General features: G+C 43.5%; 1 protein-coding gene and 1 long non-coding RNA gene across 5 annotated transcripts in view; one reads left to right on the top strand and one right to left on the bottom strand.

The window, feature by feature from the left end:
• The window catches only part of PLCH2 (phospholipase C eta 2), a 595308-nt gene that overhangs the window by 283121 nt on the left and 299864 nt on the right, over nt 1-12323 (top strand). The gene's annotated exons all lie outside the window — the stretch shown is intronic.
• Nucleotides 778-12323, bottom strand: part of LOC146042143 (uncharacterized) — a 35740-nt gene continuing 24194 nt past the window's right edge. The window contains exons 3-4 of the long non-coding RNA XR_014463760.1: nt 3232-3382; nt 778-3146 (exon numbers count right to left, since the gene is read on the bottom strand). This is a non-coding gene — a long non-coding RNA (uncharacterized LOC146042143). The remainder of the gene's footprint in view (nt 3147-3231; nt 3383-12323) is intronic.

Genomic DNA, 12323 nt, shown 5'->3' with positions numbered 1-12323 from the left:
CTATGCACTAGGGATTAAGAACAAAGATCCAAATAATGGTCGGACCAATTAGAATTGTAGATGTGTTACCTAGTGAGCCTTGCGGCAATGGTAACTAGGGCTCGTTAGAGGCAAATTATAAATGTTTAGGAGGGGTTAATTCCCTATATTTTGTGGAGACTGCTCACACATTGAGCGTGGTTTCTATTTAGTACTAAGTTGAGTAGTACTTGTGTTGACACCGCAGTGGTTTTTTAATGTGCAAATAAAGCGTTCCTAGTAAGGGTTTCGCACGATTCTGTTGGTGTGTAGTGTACAGCTCTTTGATGGGTGCTATCCGGGAGTGCCTGGCTCCTTAGTGAGTTGGATTATACGCTGCGCCTTGCTGGGCTAAAGTTGAGACCAGCATCATATTGGTCCCACCGTGAGAGTTTTAATTCCACTCACGCCACAGTGATAATTGACGCACCAAGGAACTTAACAACATTCACTCGCTACTTCAATAGCTGTACCCCATGCTGCTCTAGTTTAGCTAATAAATGGGCACCAGTAACCACACAATTTACGTCGTACACTTAAGGGGATATTCAATCTCCGTCGAGCATCTCCCGTGGGGGAGATGCTCGACGGGCCCTATTCAATGCTGTCTTCCCCGACAGCATTGAACAGGGTTTTGTGCCAGAACGAGCCCGACATCTCTAGCTGTCGGGCTCGTTCTGCCGAGAACAGCCGGGAAGTGACGAGCTGCCGGCTGCAGCTCGTCACTTCCCGGCCGCAACTCGCGGCCACGCCCCCTTCTCGCCCCGCTGCAGGCGGGACATTGAATCCCGCCTGCGTGTTCTTGGTCGAGCTGACCGAGAACGGGACTGGGTCACGGCAGGCGAGCAAGCTCGCCTGCCGTGACCTGAACATTGAATATCCCCCTTAATGTCAGATCAGATATTTGCACACCAAACTAGTGGCTGTTCACAGTGTTGCTCTCAGGTTAGTGTCAGCTATGAAGTACAGACAACTGTTGCTAATTTTAAACATACACCTTGCTGTTAAATGAGCGACTGTTGACAGTTACAAAGTTCAGGCAACTGTTGTTCAGTGGGTGAGCACCAAAAACCATTAACTGTTAGCAAAGTGTAGTTTGATATCTGCTGGGCTGGCTGTACATCAATCAAGTAAAAGTCCACAGAGTTGCTCTTAAATTGAGCTTAGAATGCACACCTAGCTGCTAGAGGAGCATCAATTGACAGTTTCAAAAAACAAGTAATTACAGTTGCAAAGTACAGGCAACTGTTGCTAAATGGGTGAACACAAATGACAATGAATGTTAGCCGCATGTAATATGATATCTGCTGAGCTGGCTGCACATCAATCAAATAAAAGTCCACAAATTTGCTCTAAGATTGGACTTAGAATACACGCCTAGCTGCTAAAGGAGCATCAATTGACAGTTTCAAAAGGCAGGTAATTATTGCTGAATGTCGACTTATGCTGAGTTTAGACAGTATAAGCACTGCTCTTGACCAAGCAACATACTAAACATTTGAAGCTAAACATTATTTTAAAGACTTTTGTACACACAGTACAGACTCCTCTTACTTGTGTCGACCATCGGTATTAGTCTGTACAGTTAGCAGTCTGTACTGGTTCAGTAGTTAATGCTCACCCCTGTATGACTGTATAGATAGACCCCTCAGTTTGCAGTTGTGGCTTCTGTTTTCCTAGAGTCTTGCAAACGTGCATTGGACTCCTGGGTGAGAGAGTCTCAATCTGCACTGGGGGGTCAAGAAATAATAGTGCAAGTAGACACTTCTGCTGTCGACAGTGGGGTTAACAGTGTGACCCTGTTGCTAAAGTAAGCATAGCAGGATGTTAAACTGCCCCTAGCCTGTCAATGAGAGAGTGCCTGAAGGGTAGAGAAGGGGTGGTAGACAGAGAGGGAAGGATAAATTGCTCGGCGGCACGTCTGGGTTAGTCCTTCTGCTTCCCACTGAGTCATGCTCCCGCAGTGGACTCCGTGGGTGAGAGAGGCTGGTTCAGAGGGCTTTGAAGCAGAGTATTGAGGTAGATAAAAATGAGTCGCTTCTACTGTCAGTGTTAAATGTCTGGTTGCCCTGTTGTGTACGAACAGAGCAGGGGCACCCCAGACAGGTCACTGACGTTAGGGCGAAGAAATACCTTAGGTGTCACTCAGTTGAAAGTTCCCCCTTCTGTCGTTCTCTAACAACTCCCCGGCTGCTGGCGCTGGTTGATCTCTCAGGTGTGGGGGGAGAAAGGTTATTGCAGAGTTTGCGGTTGTCCCCGGCTGGTTGGTAGCGGGGATGCTTGAAGGCTTGGTGCCCAGGACAGCGGAGAGTGGGGGGCGGCGTGTGTCTGCGCCGGGTGTTATCTCCTGGCTTGCTGGCGGTAAGGTTGCTGGGCGGCTAGGTGGCCGGGACCAGAGAGACGAGAGCGGCGCGTGCCTGCTCCGGATGCTCTCTCCCTCTCCTGTGCGGCTGCTGCTGCGTGCGGCTGCGATGACACGGGCTGTGTGCGGCTGTATTGCTATGCAGTCTCCCGGCACTGACCCACCATTTTAAAACATTATATATTATATTTGATATTTCAAATCGAGATGAGGGGGTACAAATAATAATGAGAAGCCTAATCAAGGGGTACGGCACTTGAAACAGGTTGGGAACCACTGATCTAGACCCATCTTTGCTCAATGTAAAAACAGTCCCTCGTAAGATCTGGCTGCTTGGCCTAAGCATTGGACTGGAAAATATGTCCACATGTCTGGCCAAATTGGAATAAATGTAATTCGCTACATACTAGAAGTTAAAACAAACACTAAATTAAATATAAATGAAATAGAAAAATACAATTTCTATTACAGACCCGTTGTGAAATGATCCTACAAACATATTCAGCAACATATACGTGAGTTAGTCCTTTTCTGTACCTTTCCAGTACAGTGGTTAAATGCTTGGTGTTACATTTTTGCATTAAATCCTAGTTCTGTTAATCTCGGGACCCAGTCTACCCCATCGCATTTCCTAGAAAATGAGCACTATGTAACAACGCTTTAATTTTATTGCATTTCACAGTTTGTTCCTTGTGCTGCTTTATTTAAAATGCCTTGGGCATTGGCTTCCTTTTCTGTTCTTCATTGAAGATTTTTACGATTTACCCTAAAAAAATGTAAATAAAAAATCTTTTTTAAAAACAAGTTTCTTTATTAAAAAGTAATGTAGAACAAAGGATGGGGTCACATACCATAGATGGAGGCTCACAATTGGACAGCATAACACAGTGCGCAGCACCTTACAAGTTGTTGGAGCGGTTGCACTCACTCCGGCTCCACGATCTCAGTGTTGCTAGGCCACGCCCCTACGCATTTCATCATGGAGGGCTTCATCAGAGGGCTCTATATTGTAATTCGATGGACAAATTTAGACATTTTCAAAAATGTAAGAATTTAGAGAAAATTAGGATATTACACTCATTATTTTAAAAATGTTCTTGATGTTTGGAAGGAAACAGAATGCAGCGGATAGATGGATTTTTCTATGAAGCATTCTTCTACTGCTGCTTTGCTCTGTCCCTACCTACATTAGTTGTCTCTATTGTACCAAATACCGTATTAGATCCATCTACTTATACATAAAGACATCAAAAGACTGCACAAATTTCCAAATATCGATTACCTATTCCCATTCATGGCTTGATTTTTTTTGTGGCATATACCCACTTAAATACCTAGGGGTATATTTACTAAAGTGTGGGTTTATAAAAGGATATATGTTGCCTGTAGCAACCAATCGTTTTCTAGCTATTGTCTTGTAGAACCATAGAATTTAATGGCCAAAAACCACTTGGCCCATCTAGTCTGCCGCTTTTTTCCTTTAGGTTACCTCAACCCCATGTGATCCTATAGATTGTAAGTTTGCTGCTGGGCCCTCTTACCTCCAAGTCTGTCTGTTGGGGTGCCGGATGACTGCCCGACAAACGGGGTCCCGACAGTCAGTATACCGACATCGGAATCTGCGACCCACATAGGGGGAAAATAGAGGGAAGTGAGCCACCGGGCCCGCAAGCGGCTTCTTTGCGCTCGCCCCCTGTCGGAACACCAGCAGTCGGGATTCCAATGTCGGTATACAGACGGATGGGATCCCGATTGTCGGGCAGCCATACACACCCGTTTGTTGTAACCCAGTTTGTTTTATCACTGTCTACAATTGTAAAGCACAACGGAATCTGCTGCGCAATAAAATAAACTGTAAATAAATATGTGATCCTTAGTTCTTTGTAAGGATATTCATACCTGTATGCCTAGAACAAATATGTTTAAATTCTCCACTGTCTTAGCCTCTACCACCTCTGATGGGAGCCCATTCCACTTATCCACTGCCTTTTCTGTCTTTTTTCCTTAGATTTCCCCTGACTGTACCTCCGTCTAGGTTCAGTGCATGTCCTTCAATACTAATACTCATTTTCCTTTGAACAATGTTTCCCTCCTGTACATTGTTAATACCCAGGGCCGGCGCCACCACTAGGCAAATCTAGGCATTTGCCTAGGGCGCCGGCCACTGGAGGGCGGCATTTCGCCCCCCCCCCCCGTGCCGCGGGGGTACCTGTCCTGCGGCTGTGTATATAAAGCTTGCGGCGGCAGCGGGGGTCCCTGCAGTCAATAAGAATTTAATAACGTGCGCTATCCGCCTGGCTACGCGGAAGCGCTTCTGTTGTGGAAACACTGGCCGCACGCTGATTGGCTGAGATTCAGCCAATCAGCATGCGCAGTGTGGCCAGTGTTTTCACAACAGAAGCGCTTCCGCGTAGCCAGGCGGATAGCGCTCGTTATTAAATTCTTATTGACTGCAGGGTCCCCCCGCTGCCGCCGCAAGCTTTATATACACAGCCGCAGGACAGGTACACCCCCCCCCCCCCCCCCCCGGCACCGGGGCATCCCCACCCCGACTCGCCTGGGGCGCTCCGGTGCCTTGCACTGGCCCTGTTAATACCCCTGGTACATTTGAAAGTTTCTATCACTGCCCCCCTTTCCTCTCCTCCCCCATGTCATTTTGATCTGAATCCGCCCATGGTGGTAATTAATCTTTGCAGGTAAACGCTGCAAAAATGTCTTCCACCTGTTTCATAAATTAGGTGATTAAATCAGTTTCTATGAGGTCTTTTGTACAGTACCTCACACCTCAGAATTTGAATAGCTTCCAGTTGCTTGGTTCCCCTCGTTCTTGTGAATGTGGTTTAAAAAATGTCTAACTGTGACATAAAGGAAGATTTTATTATATTTTGTATTACCTACATTCTAGAATTTTTCTTACATTTACAGTTTGTTTTCCGCAATGTTCCTTCCCCTGTTTCTCATCACATCCATTGCACTCAGCAGCATAAAACTGATTACATTTCTTTCACACAATGGTGTGTTACTTCATGTTTTACAAATCATTACATTATCATACTTTCCATTTCAATAAAGGTGAACAGAATTAGGAAATTAAGTCTGGATGCATTTCTTAAAATAACATTATTCAACATGGTCTGCGCCTATGACTTGTATTTAACTTGCTAATACCTTTTGTGTGTCTAACTTGTATTGATAACCCTGATTACAGAAAATTGCTTCGGTGAAGTCAGTCACGTGAGAGCGGGCATTATAATAATGTAAAAAATATCAGAAGCAGTTGTTGATTACAGCAATGTTCCTGAAAACAGGAGTTTGCTTAGAAAAGTTTCAAAATAAAAAGTTCTATGAGATTTGAAATAATTAAATTTGTGTAAAATAAGGATTAGATCCATGGCTGGTTGAGATTTTAAATTGATTTGTTTTTTAAATTTTTGTTTTGACTTATGGGGCCTACTACACACTGGGCGATTTCAGGGAATTTTGTAAGCGATCTAACTAGATTGTTTAGAAAAATGCCCCTACATCGCTCCACGTGTAGGGGACATAGCGATAGTGCTGCGTGGCCACGCGCATCGCTATTGTCGGGCAATTAATATCCAGTATGCTGGATAAATCTAATTAATCGTCGGTTAGGGCCAGTGTTGTCATCGGAGAACACTGGCCCTGACAGATCGCTCAGCACACAGTGCTGACACAGGTGGGGAGTACCATTTGAACGGTACACCTGCCAAACAGTGGAACAACTGTCCTAAGGCGTAGCTCAAGGAGGATGGAAACCTCCCATGGAGCACTGCCAGTATAGCAGGGGGCGGAGCAACAATGATGCCACCCTCCATGGACAGCCCACTTTCCCACCGGCCATGCCCCCTATATGTTTACCGCACTGCCCCCGCCTGGATGAGGTGACAGCAAAGTAGGCAATTGACATATACATTGAGCATTGTTGGGATTTTTAAGACATTACAGGAGAACTGCATTTATTGAACCCTACTAATTGTAAAATGATCTTATCATCACCACCTGAAATGACTTTATTCTCATACATAACAGACTGGAGATGTTAAGTGGCATCAACACATAAGTTACATTAAAATATACAACGAGCATAGGACCGCTGTGGTATGGGTTGGATCATGGTGATTGAAACCGCCATGGGCTGCCCATTAGCTGCCAAAATAGCAATCATTCTCTTCTATGACCTTACTATGGCCATTGTGATGAACAAAAACCCTGGGTGGACCATAAAGAAATGTGACAAAAAGGTAAATGCAACTTTAATAGGAATTCATAAGAAATATGTTCCCACTTACCCTCATAGAAACAAATAGATCATAATACTTAAAAAAAATAATGTAATCTCGTTTTGTAGCTTCCCGGGATATGTTTTTACATGAACCATAAGTATAATTAATTGGAAGCACTAAAGAAACATTTAATACTTGGGTAAAACAATGATTATATTAGCGTTTCAAGCAAATGATAATTAAAATTTCGAAAATGAAAAGCATAATCTCAGACTTTAAGATACAAATTGAAACCATCTATTTATAGGATTTACTACTGAATCCTTTAAAGTGTTTACTTCCTGGCTGGAGTAGGTGCTACTGCCTTGTACCATTTGCCTACTTTTGAAAACTAGTTTCAGGGAGATTATAGAATTTTGCACAGAGCCCCATAGTCATGCTTCACTTAAACCAGGGGTGGGGAACCTCAGGCCCGGGGGCCGTATGCGGCCCCCGTAGCCGGTCTGAGTATCCCGTCCGGTGTCTTTGCCTGGACAGTACAGGGGAATTCTCGCAAGAGGTCAGTAGTTCTCGTGAGATTCCTCTTTATCAACAGCAGCCGGAGACTGTCAATACTATTTAGCAGCAGACGCTGGAGCGTGGGGCGGCTGCAGTAGGACAATTTGTCAGAGAAATTTTTACAAATGGCCCCCGAAGGATTTTTTACCCATACAAACGGCCCTTTGCACAAAAAAGGTTCCCCACCCCTGACTTAAACGATGTGTCTAGTTTCCGGAGGAAACCCACGCAAGTACGGGGAGAATATACAAACTCCGCACAGTTAGAGCCATGGTGGGGATAGAACCCATGACCTCAGCGCTGCGAGGCAGTAATGCTAACCACTACACCATCCATGCTGCCCCTATAATCCATTCATAACATACCCCTGAACAGATATTGCTTCACGCTGGTTCTGGCCAGCAATACGAATTCTTTCTTTTTCCTGAGGTGAATAAATCCTATTATTTACTCCATAAAGTACATCATTCATTTGTGACTTTAGATCCTGTCTCATACTCTGAGCAGGACATCGCTTTGTCAAGTGACTGCGTGACCAAACAATGGCATTTTCCTGGCACAGCCATTGGCTCTTATATATTGGAATTCACTGGGATGATACAATCAAGGACAATATGTTCCCCATGAAGATGAAGCAGAATTACATTAAGATCCGAGACTCATGTCTTAGCTGAATAAGATTTGTAGATAATGTACAAAACAGTAACCTGTGGTTGCATTATAAGATTAGGTACGTGTGTTGTACATTTCCTAGTTAAAGGTTAATGTATACTCCCGTGATCTCTCGGAGTTGCGGAAACCAGAGCTTTCATCTTTACACTTATAAAATCAATATGTTGAGTCCCCAATGGGTTTAGGCCAACCGTGCTTTGATCTGTACCATTGTTTCTAACAATTAGGTTTTTCGTCCCACTAGCTTTTAAATCAAATCGGGATTGCTATAGGGAAAAGCAAATTGCTGTAGGCATCTGTCTTCCCTGACTGTATACAACAATGCAACAAAATATAAAGCTTACATTCTATGTTCTGAGAAAATGCTCGAAGCCATATCAGAAGCTATAGAGGCCGGGAGCTTGGCCGGGTCACACCAATAAATTGGGAGCATAGCAGATACTCTTTCAATGCACAAAAAAAAGTCAGCTGGGTTTAGCAAAAATCCAATGGTTTAAGTGAGTAAAAGGATCATTATGCTAATCCCCTACTGTATTGTTCTATGTATTGTATTGCTGCTGAGAACAATAGGATAGCCATGGCTAGCCATGGTGAGACACAACCCAAGGAACAAGGCTCCAACTGTACATACATCATGACTCCCAAATGTCCCGACATGAAGTATGAGTATTATTTATAAACCCGGGCACTCATGAATTATACAAGTTCTGTGGCTCATTAAAGCAACCTATTTTAAAGGGATAGTATATTAAGCTTAAATATAAAGCCCCGCACATACTTGCCGATACAATGAGCGATATCGCTAATTTTAGCCCTTATGAGCGATATCTCTCATTATATCGCCCAGTGTGTATGCCCTGCAATGGCGGCTGATGTGCACACCCATGGGATGGTATCTGATGAGGGCCATGCTACACAATGCAGCATTTTCACAGCACCCATCCATCGTTTGTCACTCGCCTGCATCAGCAATTGTGTGATGACCAGGTCGACCCGGGTCACTGTGTAGTGTGAAAGGGCCTTTTGAAAAATCCCAGGTCCAGCAACCCGACAATATGACCGGGTTAAAAGAAGGGTTTTACCCTGGTTGGACCAAGGTTGCCGAGCAGTGTGAATGGTTAACCCGGGTCGAGCAACCCAGCTTATTGCCAGGTTGCTGTGGAGAGCTTCACCTTGTAAATGCCAGGTTGCTTCCTGGACGGACCCTTGTCTAAATCCCAGGTGTGACCTGGCATTTCCAATGTGAAAGGGGTATTATAGATTGCACATCTTCCTTAACACATATGATACTTTGGGTCACTCATGTCCCATTATCTTTCCTTAAATTGTGACAGATGGGAGTAACTGGATGATTCTGTAGATTATATATAGTATAGGATTAAAGGGGATAACTGATTGATATACTTTAACACACAAGCATTTTGGGTCAGGATCCTTTCTCCTGTGAGACTAATTGGTAACAGTCACACTGGGCGGTTGTCTTTTCTTTGGCTCAAAAACAATTCGAATTTATGAAAGGCTACACTTGATGGAGCGGTGTCCTTTTCCCTAGATATAACCATGTCTTATCCATCCTCTAATATTTACATTACACTGATACAAAGGGAAATAATAAATATTAGAGTCCCTTTAATTAGACAAATAAAATTGGCTGCCGCGTGTCTGCCGAGGGATGTAACAAAACCAATACAGGTGAATCAGATTGTGTATATGAATCTTACTGTAACCGCGTCCCAAGGGCGTGTTTCACACTCCCTTACCCAGCATTCCAGATGGAAAATACTGTTAGTACAAAGTGCATTTAATACACATGGAATTTCCTGAAATGTGTTAGTATTACAAAGCGGTTTCCATTTAGCACTCAGTTGTAGAAAGTTATTGATTTTAAAAATAAATGAATAATACATAAACATCAGATGAGCGCAGTTTCAGTAACCATTTTCTCTACTGTAGATCACTAAATAAGGAGGAAAAGTCATTTGTTGCAATGACTGGTAAAGCAGCACGTATGAACCGAGGGTCCACCTCCCGCCCCGCGGGACCGCGTATCGTCCACAATCCATCACACGACCCTTCGAGATTGTAGGTTCTGTCCTCATATCGTTCAAGTGTATGACCAGCTTATCTCTGCAATGTAAAATGCTGGATACAGAGCCGTGTGTATCCAGGCGTGATCCCCTGAGAGGTGAGGTAGGGGGGGTGGGGGGGGGGTCCTCTACGGGGATCAGGAGTTTGGCTGTGCAGTACATAAGATGTGACCACCTGAACCTGACAGTTGCAGGAGCAATATAAACCATTTACAGTATCTGCTAGTACTCCAGCACCTGTACAGTATATACAACTATGCAATCATATGCAGTTCACCCAATATTGAGAGAATGATCCAACAGTTGTAAATGTGTGTACCCAGCTTATGCGGTAAATGAAATATTGCAAAAAAAAACTAAACCTTTTTTTTTTTTTAAATAACAACTTGGGGTTCTGACTTCAAAACGTGTGCCTGGGGTACAGGACATAGTACCACTGCTGGTACATTATCAGAATACTGTATGTTTTCAGATGGAGTCCTGAAACAGCCATTTACAAAGCAGGGAGGTATACACAAATGTATTATGTATGAAAATGTCCTCCATCAGGGTTTGTCTGTCTTTATGTATCCAAATCACCAGTCATTTTACTATAGGTCAGGAGACGCTATGAAAGTAAATACTGATGTTGTTGATAGGTTTATTTTATTGGAGTTGAACCTGCCGTCGGGCTCATCCATTTCAGAGTGAGATACTGGTGGAACACTGACCTCACCTCTGACCTGGTACAATGACATCTTCCCTACAGCATTATTTTCTGGATGGACTTTCACTAAGGTTATTAGAAAGACTTCACAGCACATATCCATTCTTGCTGTATTTTATTTAGTTTAAATTCGTTTTTTTCAATTAAAATGTTTATTTATAAGTAGACATGAGCAGAAGCTATACTGTATCTCATTTCAGGGACCTGCAGTCAGGGGTAGGCAGGGGAGACCCCTGTAATTTTGTTTAAAATAATACCAAGAATATCCTATGACACATATTCTGTGTCATAATAAGTATTTTCTTTATATTGTTTTAGTAATTTGTAACATTTAAATTAGTTTGGGAGCACCAATAAGCGGTACTTCCCACTAACACGTGTAAGGGGATGAAGTGCTGGGGGCGGATTAAAAAAAGCCTTTTTAAAAAATGGCAAAAGTGCCACTTCTAGAAGTGGTTCATTGGCAGGGGCTGCTGTGATTGGACGCAAGAAGCCCGGAGAGGAGACACAGCAGACTAATTCTGGCTGCTTTGAGACAGTGATGATACTAGGCCCATCCTCCAAAATGGGGAAATGCCTGAAATTCTCGGGTAGGGGGCAGGTGCTAAATGATCCAATTGTGTCTTTTAGCTACTTCTGTTTCATACAGTCGCCAAGGATATATTGATTATATCCTCATTCTGCTCCCTACAATAGGAAACAGGTGGGATGCGGGAGAGTCACCTACCCTTCTGAGGGTTTATTAGACTGCCCTAAAAATCTACCTTAATGTCTAACATAACCCCCCCCCCCCCCCCCCCTGTTAATGCCTAAGCCCCCTAGCGTCCTAACCGATAACCAGACCTGGTATATTTACAAGCGGGATGCAGGCTGTCAGGATCCCGGCGTCTGCATTCTGAACCATGTTGGAGTTCCGGTGTCATTCACGGTGTCGTTATGGCTCACGGTTGGGTTTACCACACCGGGATTCTGTCTTCTAGCATCCCGACCAGTGGTATACCCATATACATATGATGGGGTGTAATTCCACTATATACGCCGGACCATTTTCCTATTAAACAATTACAGTATAGTCTTTAAACATATCGCCTTTCTGTATTGTTCATTTACCACAATTAAGGATGTAATGTATGTATTTGTTTATTGTAAAGGGATATTTAGCTTAATGGTGCCCATACACGGTCCGTTAAACGGATCCGTTTGGGTCTTAATTAGCATGCATCGTATCGGATCGCATGCCTAGTGCATGCCTAGCGATCCGATACGATGTTTAGCTAGTACAAAAAGTATGTGCAGCACATACTTTTTGTACCGTACTATGTGATGCGCGGGAGCGCGCATCGCATAGTACAAAACGGACGGTCCGGGAACGGCTATGTTTAATTGGGATTGGTTTATCAGTGGAAATCATTATTAATATCAAACTCAGTTTAAGTCGCTTTCTACGAAGGTCAAAATAGGTCAGTAATATCTCAATAAGCCGATTTATTATCTGTTAAAAGAAGAGAATTCCAGTATAAATGCTGCATTGTGACATATGCTTTCTTCTGTTATATACATATATACAGTGGTCGAAGTGGAAATTTTGAAGTGGGGGTATGGAAATTTTGAAGTGGGGGTATGGAAATTTTGAAGTGGGGGTATGGAAAAGTAAAGAGTGAATATAGTGCGCACCT

Source organism: Crinia signifera, chromosome 19, assembly GCF_055691185.1.
Source record: "Crinia signifera chromosome 19, ASM5569118v1, whole genome shotgun sequence".
Classification (NCBI taxonomy): domain Eukaryota; kingdom Metazoa; phylum Chordata; class Amphibia; order Anura; family Myobatrachidae; genus Crinia; species Crinia signifera.
Note: the sequence above shows the minus strand (reverse complement) of the source record. Positions and strands in the feature narration are given on the sequence as shown.